The 6000-nt window shown below is 36.8% G+C and overlaps 1 long non-coding RNA gene across 1 annotated transcript; it reads right to left on the bottom strand.

Annotated features, from left to right (window-relative positions):
• Window positions 1-402: 402 nt before the first annotated feature.
• LOC139669520 (uncharacterized) lies at window positions 403-5082 on the bottom strand. Its single transcript, XR_011697280.1, has 4 exons — window positions 5001-5082; window positions 3263-3389; window positions 1687-1792; window positions 403-729 (listed from the first exon to the last, which is right to left on the bottom strand). It is a non-coding gene; the product is annotated as an uncharacterized lncRNA (long non-coding RNA).
• Window positions 5083-6000: the final 918 nt, after the last annotated feature.

Raw genomic sequence — 6000 nt, 5'->3', positions numbered from 1 at the left:
TTTTGAAATGGGATTATTCTTGTCTTAGTTTGAGGGAAGAAACCAAAATGTTTATCCAAAAGCGGAGGAGAGGATTCCACCACAATAATCACGTCACTCTTTATCAAATTTAAGAAAAGGAACTTTAATCAGAAAATGGATATAAGAAGGATAACTGTTCTTAACTGATATATATATATATATATATATGTGTGTAGGTATAGATATAACTGTAAACAGACCAGAGCAAACTGCTTCCCCAACACCACAAGAAAAAAAAACCAAAAGAGAACAACCTCCAAACTGGCAGGTTTCCTCGTGGAGAAAAGTTATACTTATGGGCAGTGTCAGTGTCACACCCCGGCTGGCTACAGGGTGACCTCCCAGTCCCTCTCCAGCGAGAGAGAGACGAGCAGTGAGCACTCAGATGAATTCTGTCTCTCCCTCTGTGTCCCTTGTTCCAAAGAAAGAAAGCTGGGAGTGGAGAACTGCAGCATGTCCCGGAAAGCAGCTGGGACTTTTTTCTCTCGGGTCGCTGCCGCGGTGGGGTGGGCAGCCGTGACACTGCAGGCAACGGTGAGGCCTGAGCGGTGTCCAGGAGCCCAATGCTGAACCAGGAGAACAGCCGTGGCAAGGAAAAGGAACCAGCTCACTAAAAGGCAGCAGCAGCGAGGAGCAGGAGAAACGGCTTTTCTTCTACAGCAGCACACACACAGCTCTTGGTGTTCAGTCGAGCTAAAAATGGAAGGTCTCCAAAAAGACAAGAGACAGTATGTCCCCACCCCCATCAAACGATCAAGAAGCAACCTGTAGCAGTTAACTACTTCTTTTGTTAACTAATGGCATGGGCAGTTAGTGGCAGGGAGGGAATTTACATTATAATTCCAAACTACAACATTCTTAATTCTATGTAGCCTATAGCCACATTTTTTGTGATGTTATTGAATAATGATGTGGATTGACAAAGGTATATGAAAGCCTCCTTGACCCTCAAGATTGAAATGGCTTCTTTCACCTAGTTTAGCCAGCATAATTATGTTAATTATGCACACTCTTAGAAATGTTTTACATGACCTTTGAAAAGTCAAATAGGTCCAGAGCATTGATTTCAGGGGAAGTCAGATGCAGAATTATTTTCAAGGATAAGCCTCTGCTGTACTTCTACCAACACCATGAGCTGACATAAAGGTCCACTAGTGCACACTGTACTCCAGCAGCTCACTGATCTGCCCCATCCCCTCCTACCCAAAAGTCCTCTCTTCCCATTCTGTTATGTAAGAATTTGTGCAACTGTATAGTGAACTGGAGCAGGAAAGTCATCAGGGTAAAACTAAATTGCCACAAAAGTGGTTAATTTGAACGTGAATTAACTCCTTGACAGAGCTGACCCTGTGGCCTCGCAGCACTACCGGTGGCAGTGACAGATGGGGAATATGGCCCCTGTGAGATGCCTTCTGACAGACTTGTGTCAGCCTGGTGCTCTGGGAGCTGTGGTGTAGACATGTGTACATGCCACAGTTTCTCCTCCACAACAAGTTCTTTCTCATATCTCATTGATGCTGTGAAGAGAAAATTTTACAGATTCTGTGATCTTCTATTTTAACAGTTATTATAACATATGTGTTTCATAAATAAATAAAAGTGGTAACTCGAACAGTAAAACAGAAATACAGGAATACATCTGAAATAGATCTATAAAATTTCTACCTTCTCATTCACTTTAGGTTTGGAGAATCACTCTGGCAACCATGTCCCTGGTCCTGTGCCCTGCACAAGCCTCTCAGGATCCTGAGTATGTGCAAAGTCCTTGGACCTAAATAGGAGAAGTCATCATTTTATGCAGTCATTGGACCAGTTTGTGTAACTCCACTGGCAAAAACACTGATTGTGGTGGTTACTTATGAGAATATTCACAATTGTGCTGAAACAAACTAATATTGTCTTCCAGAACACTCTCTTTTCAGAAACACCTGAATCTTTGAAAAGTGTAATGTAAAATACCCTTTGGGCAATTGGACAGTCACTGCTTATACATATCAGTAAGAGACTTCTGTGACTACCTTCTGTAAAGTAGGCCCTCTAAAATTGATATGGTAAAAAAAATACTGCTTTGTAATATTTTAATTGATTTTGGAATGGTTCTCAAGAGATACTCTAAATATGCATTTCAGTTAAACATTTTTCAGGTTAATATTGAGTTACTTACAACTTAGAGCTAATACACTATTTTTCATTAGGTGTAGAGAGAGCATGGGTTTAAAACCAAAGGACTAGGTGGATCCCTAAATTCTCTGGGGCTATCCCATCAGTAATGAATACCAGCTGTTCCACCCTGCTGGTCCAGATCCCAGAGGCTAGAGCATGGTTTGCCTCATGCATTAGGCATCTGAAAGAGCATTTAACAGCACTTATCAAGCTGCTAAGTTTTCCAAAGATAACGGAATTATTCTTAAAAACTGTTTCATTACAGTCTTTCACAACCAAACTCAGTGAGTAGACAGCTTTATAAAATGCATATACCCATATAAAGCAAATTTTAGTGGTTTATTCTACCTAAAGATCAAGAACATGAAATCAACTTTGTTCTGAATAGCAATGAAAGTTATTTGCAGTTTTGGAGAAAGCAGTGACCATGATATCAGTTCTGATAGGAAAATTATAAAGAACCTGAACTATTTCAGTTTTTACTGAATTATAGTTGTATCTCCCTCGTTTTGGGGGCAAAGGCACTTTTTTCCCTAAACATACATAATTTCTTTACTGAATGACTAGATCAACTAATGAAAGCCTCTGTTTCTTAGCTCTAAGAAAAGTACTGAAAAACGTTATGAGAGGAAAGAAATCAGGACTACTTTTTATGTAGCTCTAAATTCATGGACTATCATGATATGTTTTCCTCCCTGTTTTCAGTCCATAGTGAGTCAGATTCATAGAAATATCAGGTATTCATTTTCTTTAAAATTAAGCCAACTGAAGCCATACCAATAGGAATTATGAACAAGTCTTTGTGTTACGTATACTGTCAGACATCTGACAGTAACTAACTGATGAATTAATTGTGTTATAATGCAGATTGCATATTTTATTAATAGTCTCAGAATCTACTGAAGCACTGGCCTGATAACAGGAAGATGCTTTAAGATGTTCTTTCCACCTCTTTCTTCTTTAAAATAATAAAGAAATGTAGCCATAGATACATCTGAAGCAAATTTCCCTTTTACATTGTTATTCAGTAAGGTTTCATTACATGTCAACCAAAAGCATTGGAAAGGCTGTCACTTACCTCAAAAGGCTTGAGATAAGCCATTTGTGTAGCAGAATTTCACTTTTGATGAAGTCTTTGCTCTCATCTGCAGTGCCTACAGCTGAATTTTCAGAAAGCTTTCAGACAGTTGGAGGAAGAAGTAATGCTAAATAGTGAAACACAAAAAGAAAAGTAGGGAATAGATCCACCATCTCGCTCAGGAAGAGATTTAACTCAATCAGGTAACAAGTTTCCTTTCTCCAGGAAACAACCATTGGGGCAAGATTGGATGGTGAAGAAATATCTAATGAGCATGAATTTTGTGTCTATGAGAGAACATCTAACAAAAAGTGTTGGCTGATGATTTAATGATGCAGATACATACAACAGATAATTTTGCACCTGGCCATGGTCTTCCTGTCAAATACACTCTTTTAGATTGTTTCTATTATTCTTATTAAGCTACCTGCAAAATTGCCAGAAGGTCACCTACTGAAGGAGCTGTGGATAATCCAGAAACCTTCCATGGCTATTGTCATAGTTTGTTATTACTTCCTTGATACATCAATTTTTGTATGGCCAGACTGATTTCCACAGGATTGGTAGCAGTCTTTAGAGGTGAAGACATAATATTTAAGTGATTGATTATTTCTCAAGGATTTAACTATACAAATATTAGATATGTTTTCACAAATTGCTTCTTATATGCACTTACATGTAAAAATTTGCTTCTGTAACATTACTTAATAATGTGAGAAGGAACAGGTTCTGTTTTCATACTTTATTACTAGTTCTATAAAAACGAAGAATGCGGATGTTGTGAGCCTGAAAATTAAGATCTAATCCTATAGTCTTATGTTGCCATTACAGTATGTTTACTTTAGAAATGAAAATGATAGTATTTTTTTTTGTCAAGTAGGAGTTTCACTATTTGTGTGACATATAAAATACACCTCCAAAGCTCAGGGAAAAGAAAAATTAAGCTTCCTTAAGACACATATCTTTGAATTTTCCACACTCTGCTTCATGACTGCTAATGTGGTTTTAGTTTATCAATCAAAATTAATTTCAGAATTCAAACAGAACATTGAAGGCACCAGTTGGTGTATTAAACATTTTATGTCCTGTCATATCAGTCCCTAGGTTAGTACTACTAAAATCGGTATTGCATATTATTGAAGATATTTGATAGATGTTCATTATCAAGCTCTGTGCCCGTTATGGAAATTGATCCTACAGTTTTAAAAGATGATGGAAGTTATATAATACATATAGCTCATCTTTCCAGACATCAGCATCTGGGTATTTATTTGCATTTGGATATTGCCTATAAGTTTAGTAAATACATACTTTAATGAATGTTGCAGTCCAAATTATTTTTTAAGCAAACTGATTTGGTTTTCGAATAGCTTATGTATCCTTGCAAGCAATACACCGATTTTGTTCCAACTGATAAAATAAAATGTTTATTAGATTGTCTATGAGAAAATTACATGACTACTAAGACCTGAAAATCGTGATCATTTGATTAGAAAACACCAGTACATTCTTCCCTCACCAAAACACGTATTTGTTCAAAATGGACAATGAAGCTAATTATACAGTATCTCCTTGCATGCTGACTGAAGCTGGTTTGCATGTTAATGTGGAGAAGAAACAGCATTAAGACTGTCAGTGCTGGACATGCTTCAATGTTGCCTTTTAATTAAAAGTTCAAATTTCTGAAAGAATAGCTGGAAAAGAATGTACCGGAATCTTACACAAGAGCTCAACTTACAAAACACAGCAGTCACATGGGTTTGTTTCCTGTCACACACTGTTAGCATCAATGACATTGCTGCTGCCAAGTTCACTTGATCTACGCATAAAAGAGATGCTTACTTTTCAAGAGTTATTTGCCCAGCAATAATGAAAACATCCCAAATTCCTTCATAGTTAGCATGCCCCCACCCCCAGACATTATTAATATGTGGCCATACAGATCAAGAAAAACAAAGTATTGAATTGCTGACCTCACAATTTTTTCTGCAGAATGGGGGTTGCTTTGATTTGGGGTGTTGTAAGTTTTCTCATGAGGAGTATAGTTTTCTTTTAATTGGTGTTGCATGAAAGCACATTTTCTTTACTTAAAAGCTTATCTGCAATGTTTTGTATGGATTTCTAGATTGACGTTCCTCTCATTAATGAAATTGAGATAGCTGGCAATTCTCTCAAAGCTAGGTTTATGTCCGCAAAGTGCAATGGCCCAAGGAAAATAATGCCCCAAATGTGTGATTAAAATAATTCATTCCTAACAGTAAGTGAGTATCATATTTTTCAAGATAACATGTCAAAGTTTCCCAGAGATATTCATTACAATGGGTCACATCTGACTATCTGTTGCACTGGGGTAAATACAAAGTAATTTTCCTTATACAAGTAAATTGACTTTGTCACCACACAGCTATAAATTAGAGAATATTTGGCCCACCCTTTTTTGATCTTTAGACTATAATGGCTCAACTCAAAAAAACATTAGAATAATATTTGCATATTTGGTCCATTTTAAAATCAAATACCATTATTTAAATGATAATTGGAATGTTTTCTTTAGTAAAGACAGTATAAACAATACATATATGAATTAATAGTCTTTCTTCATGAGCTTCATGTTTCAGTTAAGTAGACCATTTAGCCAATGAACAACTACATGGATCAGTGCAATATATCTAAAGTTGCATTAGATGAATGAAAAAAAATATTTTAGAGAGAAAGGGGTTGGCCTTGGAACAATCTTG

This window comes from Pithys albifrons, chromosome 3 (assembly GCF_047495875.1).
Source record: "Pithys albifrons albifrons isolate INPA30051 chromosome 3, PitAlb_v1, whole genome shotgun sequence".
Taxonomy (NCBI): Eukaryota; Metazoa; Chordata; class Aves; order Passeriformes; family Thamnophilidae; genus Pithys; species Pithys albifrons.
This window is presented reverse-complemented; position numbering and strand designations above follow the sequence as displayed.